The sequence below is a fragment of the Zootoca vivipara genome, chromosome 7, assembly GCF_965207765.1.
Source record: "Zootoca vivipara chromosome 7, rZooViv2.hap1.1, whole genome shotgun sequence".
Classification (NCBI taxonomy): domain Eukaryota; kingdom Metazoa; phylum Chordata; class Lepidosauria; order Squamata; family Lacertidae; genus Zootoca; species Zootoca vivipara.
The window spans coordinates 75,446,350-75,467,970 of NC_142590.1; the positions used below are offsets into that span (position 1 = coordinate 75,446,350).

Genomic DNA, 21,621 nt, shown 5'->3' on the forward strand with positions numbered 1-21,621 from the left:
GCCCATTTTCTTGTTTCCCAACTTGTTTCTGTGTGCAGATTATAGGAATTTGTCTGACTTATCACAATCCTGTATATTTCTACTGAAGATGTTTACCATTGAACTAGAATATATTTTTTTATGATTTTAATAAAACTTGTTTGTATAATGATGAATGCCTCATTTGATAAAAGTAACTTCTAAGCAGTTTTGATGAAAATATTGTTTCCTGATTTTAGTGTTCAGTGCTGCTTGCAATACTATGTTTTTTTGAACAACTTGCTTATAGTTCTGGACTATTATGTAACAGGGGAGGCCAAAGGCCAGTTACACTATTACATCCTAAGGATGATAGCTGTGGACACTGTGGGTTTACAGGTTGAAGTCTGTACTGTCTAAAATGTTTTATGTTAGCTAATTTCAAACAGCTTTCTTAAATAAATGGCAAACCTAGAACTTTAACACAATATTTATGTACTGTATCAATAATGGAAAAGGTAGTGGTTATGGCATTTGATTTTGTGGACTTCTATCCACTGTTCCATGTTGGGAACTATGTTTCATATTCGTGAAAAATACTGCATAGTGGCTAGAAATAAATTGCAAACATGCACCTATAAATCTTCTAAGCCTCTACACTGTCAGAAAGCCAAACTTTTGGGTTATACAGTTTTAACTGAATGTTACCTTAAATGTGTGTGGATAGTTGTGTGCGTGTACACCTGATATCTGTATAATGGAAAGAAAATGTCATTCTGTTGCAGCATGAAAGGAATTGAAAATTGAGTATCATACTGCCCTGTGTCATTGCACCACACTGATTGATGTTTTATGTACTATCAAATGCATTAAATAAAAAGTGTGCCTTTGCCTTAGGATACTTTTGTTGAGCTTTTAAACTTAGTCTGTTAAAGTATTGCTGTGGGACAACTTGATGCGCAGGTGGCTTGGCACTGATTTACTGTCAGTTGAGAGATGATGGAGAAATTCGTGTTTGGGAAATCTGTGTCTGGTATATATGTGGGCTTCTGTTTTTTAAAACATTGAGCACTCAAACTTGTATTATCTGAATTAGTGCAGTCTGCAAACAGCTGCATTGCTGCAAAGTGGTAAGTTGTATTACATGAGCACACAACCCAACACTTGTGTAATGCCTATTCAGTCCTGGATGATGCACATGAATGTTGTTCATTTGTGTGTGCACAAGAGCTGAATGTTTTTAAACCACAAAAGATTGGAAAGGGGGCTTGAGAAAAATTGGAGAATGGCTGCATATCTAGCAACCTGTGCTGCTGTTTCTGTATACTTCTGGACAAATGTTTGTGGCAGGATATAAAAGAACTAAAAATACATAATTGCAGTTTACAAGGGAGCAAGAAACCAGTCTATAACATGATTACTTCTCATGCTCTATCTATGCAAGACAGGTACAGGAAAATGTTTATTGCCCACCAGTCGGGTACCACCTTATTCTTGGTGCAAATACAGAATAAAGGCCTAAAAGTGATGGTAGTTACAGACACCTGCAAGTGAGTGAGAACAGAAAATTAGTCTTTCCATTTTGGAAAACTGCTACACTGTATGTTGACTGTTATTTATTTATTTCATAAATTTTATACACCACTTGATTGTTTAAAATAGACTCAAAGTATAAAACAACAAATTTGTCAATATAAATACCATAAAAATTCTGTAAATCATTCAAAACAAAACAATAAACTAAGAACTAACACATTAATAAACTTACTCTTCAATTGAAACAAAATGTTCAAAGTGGAACAAAAGTGCAAAAATTATTTACAACTGTCGGATGTGTGTTACATATTGTTAATCATAATAACCAATTTTGGTTTTCCAGGTGCTCAGACATAGTTGACATTTGGAAGGATGATCCTGTGCTTCAGTAATAAGAAATGAGCCACATTGAGTTCAATGGGCATTATTTCCAATTAGCTATGTCTAGGATTGTACCCTTAAGTCTTGTTTTTCTTTTAAACCAAAGGTCTCGAAACTGTCAAAAGCACACGAGGATACCACCTTGTTGCAGCTATGCAAATCAGTCAGGCCAGCACCTGGATGCAACACCACTTAAGCAGCACTTGTGTTGCCTTGCATTCTATGATGGAAGAAAGGCAGGCCAAAAATGCAGGAAAACGAATTTACTATAGCTAGGTGGCACTGTGGGTTAAACCACAGAGCCTAGGGCTTGCTGATCAGAAGGTCGGTGGTTCAAATCCCTGCAACGGGGTGAGCTCCTGTTGCTCGGTCCCAGCTCCTGCCAGTTCGAAAGCACGTCAGAGTGCAAGTAGATAGATACCGTTCCAAGCGGGAAGGTAAACGGCGTTTCTGTGCGCTGCTCTGGTTCGCCAGAAGCGGCTTTGTCATGCTGGCCACATGACCCGGAAGCGATGTGGAGATCCAAGCACTAACACAAAAGTTGCCAATACCTCCTATGGTGCTCATGAAGTCTCAGTAAATATCTCCTCAAATTCATAATGCACTGGCTCTGCCTCTTTTACACTGAACAAGCCCACATTTCACTGGACACGTACCATTTTGCGGCCATGTCTCTTTTCTGCTCTTTTGCCTGTGGCAAACCTGTGAGACCTGTGGTTGAAGGCAGGGCTCCCCCCCCCCCAAGCTGAAACTCACCGGAATTCCTGGACCTCTCAGGTGGGCCTCATTGCCATTCTAAGAAAACAAGGGAGGCATTCCATGGTGAGTTCCTGCACCCCTTTCTCTAGAAAAAAAAATGGCACTGGGAAGGGGCCTCTGCAGAAATTATTTTGGGAGCACATTAGGAGGGTGGCGCTGTGGTCTTAACCACAGGGCCTAGGGCTTGCCAATCAGAAGGTCTGTGGTTCGAATCCCTACAACGGGGTGAGCTCCTGTTGCTTGGTCCCAGCTTCTGCCCACCTAGCAGTTCGAAAGCACGTCACAGTGCAAGTAGATAAATAGGTACCGCTCCGGTGGGAAGGTAACCAGTGTTTCCGTGCGCTGCTCTGGTATACAGTATCTTAAGAAGTGTGCATGCACACGAAAGCTTATACCCAGATTATTATTATTATACATACCCCGCCCATCTGGCTGGGTTTCCCCAGCCAACTAATGGCCTGGATCCAACTAATGCAGGTCGCTAGGGCTCCTGCTAGCAGAATGGGACTTTCCCTTTCTCTCCTCTCCCAAAACCAATGGAGGAAAAAAAACCAGAACAGCGTGCAGAGGGAATGGGGTTTATTATTTTCCTGTCACCACAAGGATCTACATGTGGATCCTGATGCTCGAGGCGGCCGCCTCACCCTGCCTGTCCTAAACTCACCAATCTATTTTGCACAGCTGCCTTGACCCAACCACACACAAACACACACACCCCAAATCACATCACCCCGCCGCGTGCTGCCCTGGACAATTCCTAGCAGCGTCGTCGTGCGTCCGTTGGCCTCCTTCCAACAACTAGCCCGCCCCCGTCCCCACGGCAACGTGTGCCGCGTGGCCTATGGGATAGCGAGACGGCGTGGAGTGACCGGGGCGTAGGGCGGGCCTTGTGTCAAGAGTTGTTCCCACAAGCGCGCATGCTCCGCCCGCCCGCCTTCCTGCCCATCATTCCGGGCGTTGCCGCGGTGGCAGAGCAAGGAGAGAGGGGCGGGGCCACGCCGGACTCTATGTCTAAACCGAGCGGGAAATTTCCCCGCTTATCATCCTTAGGAGAAGGGGCGCGGGGGGGGGGGTGTTTGAAGGGAAACCCCTCCCCTTCATCTCCTTCTGTCGTGATTGTCGTGATTCAGAGAGAAAAGCTATTGTCACAAGCAGCCCTGTCCTTTGGCGCTACTTCCGTCTACTGTTGAACTGCTTTCACTTAACTGGTCTCTGCTAATAATTTAGGATTTAAAAAAATATATCATCATCGTCATCGTGTTGCCCACGGATACAGCGACGCTACTCTGCGCACGTAGGAAGAATCATCGGAGGGAGAATTTTTTGGGTGGTGGTGTGGTTCTATTTTAAGTCTGACCCTCACTGTAATCGAAAAAAAAATTCCTTCAGTAGCACCTTAAAGACCAACTAAGTTTTTATTTTGGTATGAGCTTTCATGTGCATGCACACTTCTTCAGATAGTCGAAGCAAAATAGAAAAAAATTCCTTCAGTAGCACCTTAAAGACCAACTAAGTTTTTATTTTGGTATGAGCTTTCATGTGCATGCACACTTCTTCAGATACACTTCTTGGTATCTGAAGAAGTGTGCATGCACACAAAAGCTCATACCAAAATAAAAACTTAATTGGTCTTTAAGGTGCTACTGAAGGAATTTTTTTCTATTTTGCTTCGACTCAGACCAACACGGCTACCTACCTGTAACCTCACTGTAATCATCATCATCATCATCACTATCATTATTAATACCCCGCCCACTTGGCTGGGTTTCCCCAGCCACTCTGGGCGGCTTCCAACAAAATATTGAAAATACAATAAAACATCAGACATTAAAAACTTCCCTAAACAGGGCTGCATTCAGATGTCTTCTAAAATCAGACAGTTATTTTCTTGACATCTGATGGGGGGCGTTCCACAGGGCAGGCGCCACTACGGAGAAGCCCCTCTGCCTAGTTCCCTGTAACCTCACTTCTCACAGTGTGGGAACCACCAGAAGGCCCTCAGAGATGGACCTCAGTGTCCAGGCTGAACATTAGGGGCGGAGACGCTCCTTCAAGTATACTGGGCCAAGGCCATTTAGTGCTTTAAAGGTCAGCACCAAAACTTTGAATTGTGCTCGGAAACGTACTGGGAGCCCAATGTAGGTCTTTCAATGTACATGGTCTCGGCGGCCGCTCCCAGTCACCAGTCTAGCTGCCACATTCTGGATTAGTTGGAGTTTCTGGGTCACCTTCAAAGGTAGCTCCACATAGTGCGGATTGCAGTAGTCCTAGTGGGAGGTAACCTTTTCCTTCTTGCTGCTAGATTTTGGGAGCTTGGTTTCGGGTAGTGGGGTGGGTATGGGCCATAGCTGCCAAGTCCGGATCGTAAAGATCCGGGATCGGCAGCGTGCGCACGACCGGAAGTTGCGTGACGCAACTTCCGGTGGCGCTTCGCCCTTCTATGGGCACCAGAAAATGGCGGCGCCAGCGCCGGAAGTCGCTTCCGCGCATGACCCGAAACACGTAAAAGCGACTTTCGGCGCCGGCGCCGCCATTTTCTGATGCCCATAGAAGGGCGAAGCGCCACCGGAAGTCGTGTCACGCAACTTCCGGTCATGCGCGGAAGCGACTTCCGGCGCCGGCGCCGCCATTTTCTGGTGCCCATAGAAGGGCAAAGCGGCACCAGAAAAATGGCCGCCAGGAAGAATCGAATGTAAGGGACAATGCCGGGATTCTCTGCCAAACGGGAGACCGCCGGAAATGGTGAGAAAAAAAGGGGTTTTCCCGGCGGATACGGGATACTTGGCAGCTATGGTATGGGCTTCCCCTGCTTTCTACACGCAAGCATTTTCAGGGAGCCCATTTTGGAGTGACCGGAGGACAAATGATCACTGGGAGGAATGCAGAGAGAAGACACACCATGATGCACCTGTAGCAGCAAAACCAGGTGGCTTCATCCCCCGCCCCACCTGCAATAAATTCCGTATTGGTCTCTACAGACACAGCAGGTGCTGTAACTGCAACAGTTTGACTTTCAACCCCCCCCCCCCTGATTGAAGTGCAGAGTGTTTGAGGACCAGGACATTCGCAGGGAAACCATAATGCTTGTTTACAAAACTATTGTACTACCACCAACCTTGCTATATGCTTGTGAAACATGGACCACTTATAAACACCATCTCCAACTCCTCAAAATATTCCATCAACAGTGTTTCCAAAACATTTTACACATCACTTGGGAAGACAGGCGAACTAATATCAGTGTACTGGAAGAAGCAAAGATCACCAGTGTTGAAGCAATGATTCTTCAACATCAACTTCGTTGGTCTGGTCATGTTGTGTGGATGCCTGATTATCGTTTTCCAAAGCAACTACTCTATTCCGAACTTAAAAATGAAAAGCGTAATGCTGGTGGTCAACAAAAGAGGTTTAAAGACTGTCTCAAGGCAAATATAAAAGAATGTAGTATAAACACTGACAACTGGGAAACACTGGCCTGCAAGTGCTCCAGTTGGAGAACAGCCTTTACCAAAGGTGTCATGGGCTTTGAAGACACTCGAACTCAGGACGCAAGGGATAAATGTGCTAAGAGGAAGGCACGCTTGGCAAATCCACACCGTGATCAACACCTGCCCAGGAACCAATGTCCCCACTGTGGAAGGATGTGTGGATCCAGAATTGGCCTCCACTGTCACTTAAGGACTCATTGTTAAAACCATGTTTATGGAAGACAATCTTACTCGGCTACGAGTGATCTCCAAAGAAGAAGAAGAAGGATTGCAGCAACCACAATAACAATAAGAAAGCAAAGAAACAGAAAATTTAGCTTCACATCTCTAAAATATAAGGAATGCACACCCAAACAGAAGATGCTAACAGTATAGTTTCAGTAATTATTAGGTGAACATGGTGAAGGGGCATTTTCTGTGTGGGATATAAAAGGGTACTAAGTGCTGCTTGTTTTGCAATTTGTTGTGGTCCTAAAGTTTCACAAATAGGATCCTAGATGACTCTTTTTCCATAAGTAAGTGCTCTCATATTGTTCTGTATCACATTATTTGTTATTGTGAAGAGAGTTGATTCTATCCAACTGTGTCTTAGCAACAGATAGGAAGTGAGGAAAAAAACTTTACGTACTGCAATTTGTTCTAGTTCTGGACGAATGTCCAAGAGTGCTATTCCAGGGTGCATTGTTAGAAGCTGGTCAGTAAATTTCTGTTAAAACTTGAATACTGACAAAGCTATCACGTGTGGATAAGAGAACTTGTCTCACTGCAACATCTGTAGCATTTGCCAAAGAGCAAGTATAACTTTTTGGTTGTAAGCAGCCCAGGATGCCATCTGACAGTCTTAGAAATAACTTCTGAATTTTGGTGCTTATTTATTTGAACTTGAAGATGATTTACATTAGTTTCTTCTTGCATGTGACCATCTTTCTGCTGTAACTTCTCTTTATCTGAAGAATCTGAAGTATCTGAAGAAGTGTACATGCACACGAAAGCTCATACCAATGACAAACTTAGTTGGTCTCTAAGGTGCAACTGGAAGGAATTTTTAAATTTTGTTTCGACTATGTCAGACCAACACGGCTACCTACCTGTAACTATTCTTACCAGACCATGATACCTAATAAGTATCCAATCCATTATATATGCCATCAATAAGTTATAAATAGTGGGATTTATGTTTGCCTTATGGTCATGTGTGGTATGCTACACTGGTGTGGCAGGAGAGGATGGCAAGTGTGACAGGAAGATTCAAGGACAATCAAAGAAATATTTAAACATTTTAGTGTATAGTATAGTATCAAAATAACTTTGTTTATTTTCAGAATATGGATAGATATATTTTCAAAATCCAGCACAGCTAGGACTTTTGGTTTTGTCTTCCATTGTATTTCTTATCAATAAAATTTTTTTGGTGTGACATGAACAAATTTTTATTATGGAAGTGTAGCACAAAGAAAAAAGTTTTAAAACCACTGCCTTACAAAATGACACGTGGCAAGTAATTTGCTCAAAATCAGTAATAACATGTAACTGGATTAAAAACATGGTCCATACAGATGGAACTTAAATCCACTGGAAGCAATTAGCTGCATCTGATTTAGCCTCGAGCAGTTCAGAGGGAATACATTGACTTTTGCCTGGTATGTCTATAATACGAAAAGTCCTTCTGTTCCTCAAATGGGTAAAACAAGAAGCTATCCTCCTGTTTTAGATCTGGGTGGTCATAGAATCATAGAGTTGGAAGAGACCACAAGGGCCATCCAGTCCAACCCCCTGCCGAGCAGGAAACACCATCAAAGCATTCTTGACATATGCCTGTCAAGCCTCTGCTTAAAGACCTCCAAAGAAGGAGACTCCACCACACTCCTTGGTAGCAAATTCCACTGCCGAACAGCTCTTACTGTCAGGAAGTTCTTCCTAATGTTTAGGTGAAATCTTCTTTCTTGTAGTTTGAATCCATTGCTCCGTGTCCGCTTCTCTGGAGCAGCAGAAAACAACCTTTCTCCCTCCTCTATATGACATCCTTTTATATATTTGAACATGGCTTAACCTTATCACCCCTTAACCTTCTCTTCTCCAGACTAAACATACCCAGCTCCCTAAGCCGTTCCTCATAAGGCATCGTTTCCAGGCCTTTGACCATTTTTGACCAGCTTGTCTGTATCCTTCTTGAACTGTGGTGCCCAGAACTGGACACAATACTCCAGGTGAGGTCTGACCAGAGCAGAATACAGTGGTACTATTACTTCCCTTGATCTAGATCAGGCATCCCCAAACTGCGGCCCTCCAGATGTTTTGGTCTACAACTCCCATGATCCCTAGCTAACAGGACCAGTGGTTGGGGAAGATGGGAATTGTAGTCCAAAACATCTGGAGGGCCGAAGTTTGGGGATGCCTGATCTAGATGCTATGATCCTATTGATGCAGCCCAGAATTGCATGGGCTTTTTTAGCTGCTGCATCACACTGTTGAAGCATCACACTGTAGAAGCAAGGGGGAATACCTGAACAACTTGCTTAGGCAATATTGCAGTAATCCAGTATTGAAGTATCCAATGCATGCATGCAGCACACCATCAACTTCTGGGTTCAAGGCAAAATTGAGCCCCCATTTATATGTCCCCCCTGCCCCTGCTCCTCTGAGTACTTCAGCTGTTTCTTTAAAGTTTCAGAACTTGGATCCTGTAGCAGTGTTATCTGCTTTTCTTCATAAGTAATTTGTTCTTTGATCCTCCTCTCTGCTTTCATTCTTCTTTGATCATATAATTAGCAAAAGCTATTATTATACCCCTTGGTGGGGCACTTTCTTTTGGCTTTGGTCTCAAGCTGCAGTGGGTCCTTTTCATATCTGTACATATAACATGTATTTCAGTAAATACTTCCGCCGATCATTTCGGAAACCAGTTGAAGCCTTAATTGTAAATCATTTTGGGATGTTGTAACATTCAAAATTGTGTCAGTGGCGTAAACTCATATCCAGTGACAGTGACTGCTGCCTCTACTCCCCCCACCTTCCCTGCCAAATCAATTACAGTATTTTACTCTCCAGGAATTTAAAGCCTTCTTGCCAATTTGTTTTTAAAAAGTCGGTGTACAGGTTGTTTATTTGAGTGGACACAGCTTCCAGTGGGAGGTTTGCTGGTCCCTGATGTATTTTATCTTTGTCCCACTACATTTGGACCTCAGCTTTATTTTGCAAAATGTTCTTTCTGTTGCTGCTCTGATTATCGGCTAAAAACAGATTTTTATTATTTAACATTCGTTACCTGACCTGGGGCTGGAAGGCCTAACCTGGGGCTGCAGCTTTTGTTTATTTCCGTTTTTGTTATTCCTCGAGGTGGAGATTTTGTTCTCCTTTGAAGTGCAGAGCATGCTACTCTCAACAGCTGGCGCGCGTGCGCCTACCGCCAGAATTTTTAATTTCACTATACAGTACAGTAGTGCCTGCGTCTTTTAACCTGTAACAAATGCAGCTTTTACGTTTTGGAGGCCCGCTAGGATGCTTGCATCATCAGTTATAAAACCAACATGTTCACACTGGGGAGAAATCCAGGATCACAACGGCTCTGTTCTGATTCACGCACACACTGTGAAAAGTAACGCTCGCTCCTTCCAAGGCAGAAGCGAGCCGCTTCGGTCGAAGGGAGCGGCAGAAGGAACGCGAAGATACCTTCGCGGACGAGACTACAAATCCCAGAGGGCTTTGCGTAACGGGCGTAGACGAGACGCCGCGCGGCCGCGAACAGCCGCGGAGTAACACAGGATCCCGACGTCCCTTAGGCGCCGGCTGCTGAACTACAAATCCCAGCTGCCCACGCGCTTGCCGGGCTGGCTCCGGCTCTAGCTGGCGGCTGCTTCTGAGGAGGCTGGTTCCTATTTTAAATCCAGTCAAGAGATAAAATGGCGGACGCGAGCTGAGCGTGAGGCGGGGAGGAGAGAGCGAGAGCGAGAGGGAGAGGGAGAGGGAGAGGGAGAGGGAGAGGGAGAGGGGGGCGCTGGGCAGAAGGCAACGCTCGGCTCTCCTTCTCCTTTTTCTCTCCGCCCCCCTCCCCTCACAAATCCTCCGGTGAGTTGCGTTCAGACGTGGGGCGGGAGGGGAAACAACTGCCGCATATGCCGGCGAGGGTGAGGAGGGACGCCTGCTTTTCTCCCCTTTTCCCATTCCCCGCCTCGGGAGACCGGCCAGCCGAGGTGGCAGCCCACTCTCTCCGGCGCCTCTTCCACAGGGGGGCGTCGTGGGGCTCGGGGGGCGGTTGAGAGAGAGAGCGGAGAGGAGAGGAGGAAAGTGTAAGGAGAGGTTATTATTATCATTGCCTCGGGGCGCTGCGTTTCTGCGGGTCTCTTCTTCGAGCCTCTCCTTATCTTCACAGGACTTTTAAGGTGCCCGGAGGGAAGAGAAGAAGGGACTTTGAGAAGGCGGCTTTGCCTGGTTTCTTGGTGGGGTGGGTGGGATTTGTTTTCCCCTCGGCGTGAGTAGTGAGGGAGGGAACTTGTTTCCCTTTTCACGTGTATTTCGCCTTGCACGCCTTTCCACGGGCACTCGGGAGGAGACGCGTTTTGGAGGGACCAAAACCAAACCCGTGCGATGGTTCTGCTCCTCCTCCCTTGCTCAAGATCTGTTGCTGTTGAGTCTGTGTGGAAAAGGAAGGCGACGGGCGGGGGCAGCGAGTTAACTTCAGGTAAATTTGGGGGCCGGTGGGTAAATTTGGGTACTACTCCCTCCCTCTTTCGCCTGCCGGCTTGGTAAGTTTCAAACGGGTAAGTCTCCTGCTTAGTTAACACGAGGGCGAGCGGGAGACTCTCTTGTGCTTTGGTCGGGACCCGGGTGAGAGGATGGATGCCTGGTGTCTGCCTCTGTTGGCCGTTTGTCTTGCGTCTCTCAGCCATGGCGAGGTGGCTCTTTTCTTTTCTTTTTCTTTTTTTGGAAGCGAGAAGCAGCAGCTTCCGTCTTCCTGCTTGTTACCAACTGGCTGGGTAGGAAGGGCAGAGCGCTTGGGATAACTGCCCGACGCTGAAGCAACCCAGCGATTTATTTATTTGTTTTAAAGTTTTGCCTCGCTGTCCTGAGCAAGGTGCTGCCGCTGCTGCCTTGGCTGCGGTTCCAGTGTTGTGTCTCTTTGCTTTGCCAAGTTGCTTGGGGGGGGGGGGTTGTTTTAAAGGATAGGGTTGCTCTTCGAGATACTTTGCCTCCGACTTCAAAAGATTAAAGCATGGAGAATACGTAAATATAACAGGTACCGACTGTATGACAAGCTCTGATAAATATTGGCACTCCCGATAATAACATTGAAGAAAAATTGGACGAGCCTAGTCTTTCATATACTGTATGGGAGAGTGTATTGTGCCCACTGTCCAGCATACAGACGTGTGGCTGGTTTGAGCAGTTTAAATGGCAAAACCACCCTGCAATATGTTAATGGTTGTTGGAAATGGGGAGGCATATCTTCCCAAAGTATTTTGGCAATAGGATTTGGGATTCTGAATGTTTAATGCTTAAATATGGTCCTTTATTTTGAAAGATGTCTTTTTGAGTTGTCTCTTTTTGAAATGTTATGCCACATTACGTTTTCTGTTCAAAATAAAGAAGTTGCATGCAAATAATAACTACAATGAGGTAATACATTGGTGAGTGTGGTGATGTAGAGGGAGCCATGGTTTTGAACACACAAATGCTCAGTCTGCGTTAGAACAAGCTGTTAAATTGCTGTTTCAAGCTAGCCTTGGTCTATAAGTTTTAAAAATATTTAATATCTGTTTAAGTCTTATAAATTAATTAAAGCTATTTTGTATGCCTTTAACTGGGAAGTTGTCGCTGTAATGTAATTTGTGTTCTGTGTGCAGTTGCTTATAAGATATGCACCAAATAGCTGAGCCAAAATGCAGACGAGAAGGGGAAAGCCCCTGATCACAATAGGGGAAAAAGGAACAGTATTCTTAGGTTGTACAGAGCTTAATAACATAGATGGTATATAAAATGCAAACAAAAAAGCCTGACTTTTTGTAGATATTGGAGGGGTAATCCAAAATACACTTACTGAGACACTTGAGGAAAGGAAGGCATTGAACTCTGTTACTATGTCTAATATGATATTGGACACTAGTCTGACATTGGAGGTTGCTTCAGGTCTTGCATATAAATGAGCAATATGAGCAGTAATCGAATATCTTATTTTTGTATTGGGTTCACATAGCGCTTGGCATGCTGATATAAAAAGAGAAAATGCTATCTTTAGCATGCCAAATACTATTTCATTCTAGTGTTTGTAATTTTAAGAATGAGTGAACATTTTTTGGCATTGAGACAGTTGCTTACAAGTGACAGCTACCTATGAGCCTCTCAGATTGTATTATTATGCATTACGAGATGTTTAGTTAGAATTTTTAACTGCAAAAAATGGGTGTGTGCACAAAATGGCTTTAATTTTTTTTATCAAGTAGGAGGAATAACTAATAACTATATGTTCTTAGTATGAAATGTAAGAGCTTTCCCAATAATTGAGAAATAGGCACAAGTAAAATAGTAGTAATTTGTACAAACAAAAAATAATTTGAATGCATTAGTCTAAATCGGAATTTAAAGATTTATTCAGGTATAAAATGTTAGAAAATTAATGTTCTATTAGCAAGTGTGTAATCTTTAATAATACATTAAAAACCTCTAAAGTGTGTAATCAAGGCTACATTATCTGTACTTGCATGGGAGTAATTTCTACTAAACTTAATGGGACATCCAAGTAAACAGGTATAGGATTGGGCTGTATGGCTATTGGCATAAGCAAGAGGAGTGAGTGATGGAGACAGTTTTTAGGAAGTCCAAGTGCTCAGAAGCTGACGAAAGCCCTCTCTTTAAGAAACTTTACATTTGCTGGTAAATCAGCAATCCAAAGAAGCATCCATGATACTCATAATATTCCTCTTTTTCGTTGATGCTCAGGTAGATAATCTAATGTGGTTGAAGTGAATTTCAAAAGATTTTGAAGGATGTTCCTCTTCTCAGAAACTTGACGATCAATCTCTCAAGGCTGGAGCGGGCAACTGGATGCCTAATAGCTATAGAAAATGCCAGTGTGTAAAATAGATGATCAAACGACTTACTGCCCCAACATTTGGCACAACAATTTCATCAGTGTCAATCACTCCCATCCCAGTTCTAAATCTTGGTTATCACCATCAATTAAATTGGTATACCACCCTTCATAGATCTCACAACAGTTCACAAGATGAAAACACAACATATACATTGTATTTTTTAAAAATCCCCTCCCCCACCTCCTCCTACAAACACTGCTGTTTTAATGAGGAGACATTATAGTCAGTCAAAGCTTTCTTAAATCATTTTGGATTTAATCTGACAGCCATATAATGAAGGATTCATTCATTTGCAGAAACTGCATTGTACCAAATTAAATGGCACTTCACCTCAAAATATATACAGTGGTACCTCTGGTTAAGAACTTAATTTGTTCCGGAGGTCCATTCTTAACCTGAAACTGTTCTTAACCTGAAGAACCACTTTAGCTAATGGGGCCTCCTGCCGCCGCCGCGCTGCCAGAGCACGATTTCTGTTCTCATCCTGAAGCAAAGTTCTTAACCTGAGGTACAATTTCTGGGTTAGCGGAGTTTGTAACCTGAAGCATTTGTAACCTGAAGTGTTTGTAACCCGAGGTAGCACTGTACTGTGTGTAGTGTAATCCTGTGCATATTTATTTGGAATTTAGTTCCACTGTGTTCAATGGAATTTAGTTCCATGTAAGTCGGTATAGGGCTACAAATTAAGTTGTGCTTGCATTCTGAACCCACCCCCTTGAAAAGAAAACAACCAAGCACACCCAGAGAAGTACACATTGTCCTAGGACAAATTATTATTGGACACATGACAAAGCCATTTCGATCCAGTTGCTCCTATATTGCAACTCGTTTATTTTGTAAACCTAGAATTGGTCAGCTTGTTTTGCTGCAATGTGTAAGTTGTAGTCTGTTTTCAACCTTTCACTGTTGAAGAACTACACTGAAAAGCTTCATAAAACTTATTTCTTAAAGCAGATGGTGTGAAGGGGGTGATGCCATTAATCTTAAGTAAATGAATATGGATTCAACTATCTGATAACATTAATAACTTCCAAATTGAACCTTGTAGGAGGTAAATAATATTTCAGGCAAGCATGTGTATAATGGATGCGACCAGGAATGCTATTTTAAATTTTGTAATCATACAACTTGCTTCCATTCTTCTCCCCAGCTCTTCCTTGTTTTCTGTGTCTTTTGATTACACTCGAATCACTGAAAGCTTTTTGATACAACTAGAAGTTTTGGAAAAGCTGAGTCATTCTTAAGTTTTAAGAAAGCAACAAGGATAGTAAGTAACTCATGGAGAACCTATTGTCAAAGGCTGTAGTAAAGAACATCTTGAAATATGACTAATCAGAGGCACTTAATATGCATGCCTGAGTGTCTACACCAGGCATCCCCAAACTTCAGCCCTCCAGATGTTTTGGACTACAATTCCCATCATTCCTGACCACTGGTCCTGTTAGCTAGGGATCATGGGAGTTGTAGGCCAAAACATCTGGAGGGCTGCAGTTAGGGGATTCCTGGTCTACACCTTTATAAATGGAAACAAAAATGCATTTCTGATACTAAGTTTAATGTCTTCTGCCATACGGTCTTGTTATATGAGAGATCTTAAGACTTTTACTTAACTTTAAGATAAAATTCCTTCTAAAAATACAGTATGCTTAATACTAGTGTTGGTATGGTCTCGTCAATCCAAAGTTTGAGGCAACAGGCATCTGAAAACTTTTTAAACTTTCAGAAATTTGTTGCAGGACACATGGTGATGCAGAGATCTTTTTACCAGCTTAAGTTTTTATGTCATCCATGAATGATCTTGGATGGGCATAGTATAGTTGCAATGACCAATGCACTGGTAGTGTCTTGTTTAGACTACTGTAATGTGTTGTCTTCCCTTGACAACAGTCTGGAAACTACTTTAAACTGTGGCTGTTAGGATCTTAGCCAGTCTTGTTGGGAGCATATCTTTCTAGTTTTGAAAGAGATTTGTTGGCTACCAGTTAATTTCTGAGCCCAATCCAAGGCATTGTTCTTGAATTTTAAAGCTGGACATAGCTTAGGACTTCAGTGCTCCTGTTCAGACTGCACAGCAAAAGCAATTTGGTTCTTGAAGTTCATTCTGTTTGTGCAGATAAAATGTAACTGATAGAATTTAACAGGAAGTGGTATTAGTGTGTGAAAACAGTCAAGATCCAATGACCCCCAGGCATGTACCTCCAGATGGTGGAGATGTCAGGCACCATTCTAGTGCCCAGGCATGTTCAATTGGTTGCAAGTAGCTGATAGCCAGGTGCAAAATGCTCCTGGCTAGTTTCAATCACTGGTTGGAGGCATGCTGCCTTGCCTCTCCCTGTAGCTCCAAGTTTGTGCTCATCTTGTTTGCCAGAGCCTAGTGCCCCTCTTACTGTCATGAAGGGCGATTAGCAAGGTTATTGAATCCTGATGTTAAAGAACACCTTCTCCCATGTTGATGTCGAGATGTTAAGGTCTTCTACTAAGGCACTTCTGTGGGTGTTCTGCTGTTGGACAAAAAGCAAGCAGTGAGCAGGAAGAGAGTGCCCTTTTAATTTGTGCCACCCAAAGTATCACATTTGGCACCTACTCTGTCTAAACCACAGAGCCTAGGACTTGCCGATCAGAAGGTTGGCAGTTCAAATCCCTGTGACGGGGTGAGCTCCCATTGTTTGGTCCCAGCTCATGCCCACCTAGCAGTTCGAAAGCACCTCAAAGTGTAGGTAGATAATAGGTACTGCTCCAGCGGGAAGATAAATGGCGTTTCTGTGCGCTGCTCTGGTTCACCAGAAGCGGCTTAGTCATGCTGGACACATGACCTGGAAGCTGTCTGCAGACAAATGCCGGCTCCCTCGGCCTATAGAACGAGATGAGCTCGCAACCCCAGAGTCGTCAGCGACTGGACCTAATGGTCAGGGGTACCTTTACCTTTACCTGTTATGCTGTTTTCTTTTAAAAACAAAACCTGGCAAAGCTACTTCTGTACACTTGTCCAATTTGCCCCATAAGGCAAATGTACAGGGCCTCCCACCTGTCAAAATCCTTTCTGTGGCTTTGCAAAACACTATTTCAAACATCCTCTCACCTCATTAAAAATGGGAGGGGGTAAGGTTGTTTCAGATTGTGCTTTACTCTGATTTTCCTTTTAGTGGGTGGGTAGCACCAGTTGCACACCCAAACCCCTGTCACCCACTTAAAGGACAAGGCAAAGGGCTCTTTAACCTGTCTTGTCTTCACAACCCTGTTTTCTGCTTGGAAACATGGCAGCACAGCCAATGTAAGATTAAACCAGGCATCCCCAAATTGCGGCCCTCCAGATGTTTTGGCCTACAACTCCCATGATCCCTAGCTAACAGGACCAGTGGTCAGGGATGATGGGAATTGTAGTCCAAAACATCTGGAGGGCCGAAGTTTGGGGATGCCTGGATTAAACCCTGGCCTCCCCACCATCAGCTGATGTGTCAGCAGGCAGAGGTTGCTCACTACTGTACTGTATTAGATTAACAGCTATTCATTATGATATCTATATGGAACCTCTGTTGTTAAGAGTTGTTGAGCTCTGCTGAACAGCAATGGGCTTTCAAGCCCTGTTTGTGGACTTTCCAGAGTCATCTGATTAGCCACTGGCCTAGTTGGTCCTTTTATCTGAAATAGAAAGGTTTCTCTTTACACCGCATACCAGGTCTGGGGAAGCTTTGGTCCTCCAGATGTTGGTAAATTATAGTTCCTATCATTCCTAAGCATTGACCATGCTTGCTGGGGCTGATGAGAGTTGTAATTATGGAGCATTTGGAGTACCAAATGTCCCCTGCACCTGCCATCTTTAGTTTTTTAAGGAAATAAGTCTGATTATGTTCAGTGAACCCTAATTCTAGGTAAATGTGGATAGGATTATAGCCTAGTTGTTCTTTATTTGGATTCCTTATACATCTATTGCTTAAGAAAAAACCCCAACTGTTTAATAATAGCACAATAAAACATTTAGTTCTTGGCCTTTTCCATTTTCCCAGTAGTAGTCTTTAAAAAGCTATGCTGATTAGCAGCTTAAAATAGGTTTACTATATTAGGCAATGTTGTGGCTATGTAGAAGAGTATGCAAGTAACACATTGGGTGTTATATCAGGGAAATGCAGCCTAATGCAGGGTTAATATCTGACAAAATATTTGAAACATTTTCTGGTAAATGCTAGACTTCCATTTCTGAAATGCACGCTCACTTTATCAGAATCTGAGACTCTATACTGTATATCTAAAACATATAAGGCATTGCAGTGTGCCTCCTTTGCTTCTGGAATTTGCTCATTGTGCCTTCAGGAGACTCAAGGTTATCTGGTAAAAGTGCATTGCAGTTAAATACAGTGTAGGATTTTTAAAAAAACTAAATTTAAAACAAATTACTGTCAACATTTCTAACTTTATATTTTCCATTTTTAATGTATATTGGAAAGGAACAAAATGAAGGGAAATGGATGGAGAAGAGGAATAAGGGATGATGTGCAAACAGATTACTGTAGATTCTACAGGGCAGGTGACTAATAATAATAATGATTTATTATTTATACGCCACTCTGGGCGGCTTCCAACAGAAGTGTTAAAACACAATAATTTATTGTATTTTGAATCCGAGTTTGAGTATTTAAGGTAAAAGATGGAGATGTGACTTGAGCGTCATTGCTCAGGTGACTCAGAATTCATACCATAACAGTTTAAAAAGAACACACACCTATCTTTCCTTTGGCTTGCTGAAATTGATGACTGATTTCAATAACAGCATGGTCTCAGATAACAGTTTTGCAGAAATAATTGTGGAAATCCAGTAGTGTGATACAAATGCTTATTACTCATGGATAAAATGGCCAGATGAAAAGCAGGCCAAGGTGGGGCCAAGGCTCTCACGTTATCACACTGCATGTGTTAATTGGTTTACTAATACCAGAATTTCTGTAGTATTGGCAACTGTTTCGTGAGTGACCACAATTAATTATAAATTATCACTGTGTGTTTTTATGCATTTCTGTTTCATCTAGTAACGCTCCTCAACATCACCACTTACAAAACCTCATGCAATTCAGGATACAGTGTATCTGATGAGGTGTAGTCCATGAAACCTTTGCCATAATAAATTTATTAGGATCACATCCAGTGATGTCTGTTTGAGAGTGGAGTGAATGTCTGCTTAGACAACAGGGGTCTTTGCCTTTCACTCCTTGCCCTTGCAACCCCAATACACTTCCCTAACTCTGAAGGGTTAGGCCAGGGAACTTTCCACAGCACATTTGAGGAGGGCCTGGTGGCGGGGAAGTAGAAGAAGTTCCATTGCTCAAATGAAAGTTTGCTCACATGACCTTGGATGTTGTCCTATGTCTTAAAGGTGCCATGAAACTCTTCATTGTTTTTAACTTGTGTAGAAGAGGAAATGCCAGCAGGTGTAACTCAACTTGCAAGCTATATCTGATGAAAATCCCTCTTGTACAGAAAGTTATGGGAGCCTTCTCTTCTTTTTCAATTGGGATACTGCAATAGGCTGAAGCAAGGTTTGGTAGGTTCTTGTGAGACTTGAATAGTTAATTTTCATCATGTGAAAATTGAATGCTTGTGTTTGTAGGTAGTATTTAAATACCCAAATTTTGAGAGGTGGTCAGATTAGTTTTTCATTTGGATGGAAACACCTTTCGCTCAGTATCTGATAGAGACATTGATTCACTTAGGGATAACAGTAGGGCTAATTTGCTTATACAGTATCCAGATTATTTAATATTAAACTAGTTACGCTTTAACAAACTTTATTTTCACAATTCTTCAAATAAATATCTGGTTGTTTTTCTTTTTGTTTAAAAAACTGTAAACTTATGCACCTTACGAAAGACATGCGGGCTTGCATGGCAAAGAGTTAGAATCATATTTCTATGATGTACAGTCGTACCTCGGGTTGCGAACAGTTCGGGTTGCGAACAGTTCGGGTTACGAACTCCGCAAACCCGGAAGTGCTTTCGGCGCACGCGCGTCCCGCGCATGCGCAGAAGCGGCACACACGCTTTCTGCATGCGCAGAAGCGGCGCTCGGTTTGCGACCTTTTCAGGTTACGAACTGCGACCCGGAACGGATGGAGTTCATAACCCGAGGTACTACTGTATAGGATTATATCCAACACTGCTGTTCATTCAGCTCAGGCAGTAGACTTTTTCTTGCAGAATGGAACTTACCCTGCTCTTCCTTGCAGTTCCTTGTGCACCCTTAAAATCTGCTTTAGGGACCTGGGGGACCCCTGGAACACATTTGGGTGAGCAGGGGGAGAGAACGGGAAAGGAAAGGGAAATCCTGTTGTGTAAGTGCAACTCTGCTAACGCAGACAGTGTTGGATACAACCCATAGGCTCTACTTAGTTAGAAAGCTATATGTTTTAATTAGAGAAGCAACTGGATTAAATTTTAATTGAATCATCAATTTTTAGCTGATAGTTTTAATCAAATAAATCTGCATGTGCTTAAAAGTAAGTTCCAGAGGAAATTATGCGTTTTGTACATAGAGTATACATATACAGTACTATCAAGTTACTACATATACTGTGAAATGATTAAAAAAATTCCTTCAGTAGCACCTTAAAGACCAACTAAGTTTTTATTTTGGTATGAGCTTTCGTGTGCATTCACACTTCTTCAGATATGTGAAATGATTGTCAAGGCAGATTTAAGGAATAATGGACATAATTCTGTTTCTTTCTTACCTCAAGTATTCATAATGTATACTATTTCTGTATATATTGTTTACATTGCTTATGATTAAAAGTGCCTTTCTGGATCATAGCAAAGGTGCATATAGTGCAACATTCTATCCTCTTCCACCTTTGATGGAAGGAAGGGTCACATGGAAGGAAGGATCACATGAAAGAAGGGCATAGACAGGGCCGGCTCTAGGCCCGCTCCCGGTGGCGTGGCGTGCCGCTGCGCCCGCTGAGAGGCACGACTGAGGTTGCCCCAGACGCGCCTCCGCTGTTCAGCGGCTTCAGACCGCTCTCCGGAGGCGCGCGGGCCTGGGGTCGCCTCCGCCGCGTGCAGGGGCGTCGCAACAGGGGGTGGGCAGCGCCCCCTGGCCCAGGGCCGGCCCTATGGCAGGCTGGGTGGTGCAGTGCAGCTGTGCCCGCGGCAGCACCCCTGCGCGCGGTGCCCGCCCACCGTGCTGGGAAACGGGGCGGGGGGGGGGGCGGCAGAGGGATCCAGGGCGCCGGGCATGCTTAAGACGGCCCTGGGCATAGAACAGGCATCCCCAAACTGCGGCCCTCCAGATGTTTTGGCCTGCCCTACAACTCCCATGAACCCTAGCTAACAGGACCAGTGGTCAGGGAAGATGGGAATTATAGTCCAAAATATCTGGAGGGCCGAAGTTTGGGGATGCCTGGCATAGAAGATGCTGATACCCCTGTTTCACTTCCAGCATTCACATGCACACACTCACATAACAACATTTCATTTATAACATTGGCAAGCTAGGTGCTTCCCACCCACACCCCAAAAGCTAATGACCTCAAGAACAGCAGTGTTTCATCAACATACAAGTTGGATTGCATTATCAAAACTGATGGGCATGTAGAATTTTAGGTGTTGAATTGGTGTCCGAGTCTAAGGATCCTTGCATGCAGCTGCAGACTCGTAGATTTGTATATAACAGGGGAATCTCTGGCCCAAGAGCCAAATGCAGACCTCCACACCTATCTGGCCCTTAGTACTCTCTCCAAGCCATTCCCCCTACAGGCTCTGCTTTTCCCTTGAGTGTTTTCGTTTGGCTGGAATGTGTCCTTGAACACTGATAGTGCCTTTGCTCTTTTGGATATAGGCTAGAGGGGCATGTTCCAATGTGTTTAGAAACTTTCCTGCAGTACAAGGCAAAATTTACATGCATTGCTCTGCCTGCCACTGGTATGCAGCCCCTGGCAGGTTGCCCAGAAGGGAGTGTGACCCTCAGGCTGAAAAAGGTTCCCAACCTCTGATATGTAAGAATTCTGCTTTTTCATCAGTTGAGCAGACTTTTGGTATTGGTATGAGATAGAGTAAGTTCAGAAAGGGATAGGGCCAAAGTTAAAAAGATGGAGGAACACTAGACTAAAATATGAAGATCAGCATGGTAGGTGAACATGTCCCTTACTGGTTTTTAGAAATGTTTAGAAATGAGCCTAAATAATAATGAATTAGAATAAATCTATCATTGCAAAAAGCAAATTGAGACAGACTGAGTAGCAGCTTGCAAGCTGACCTCTGAAACTACAGTAATAACCTTCACTGGAGCTGGATCCAGTACAATTAAACTGAACTCTCTTGACTTTACAAGTTTTTATACAGAGTCCCCACCCAAACTACCAAAAATCTGTGCAAACCTTGATTTGGCAAAACACTGAAAGTCCCAAGAACAATGTGAGTCAAGTG

General features: G+C 43.4%; 1 long non-coding RNA gene across 3 annotated transcripts in view; it reads left to right on the forward strand.

Moving 5' to 3' along the window:
• The first annotated feature begins 9,866 nt into the window (after positions 1–9,866).
• LOC132592455 (uncharacterized) overlaps positions 9,867–21,621 on the forward strand; it is a 61,634-nt gene continuing 49,879 nt past the window's right edge. For all 3 annotated transcript variants that reach the window (XR_015950886.1, XR_015950887.1, XR_015950885.1), the window contains exon 1: positions 9,867–10,187. This is a non-coding gene — a long non-coding RNA (uncharacterized LOC132592455). The remainder of the gene's footprint in view (positions 10,188–21,621) is intronic.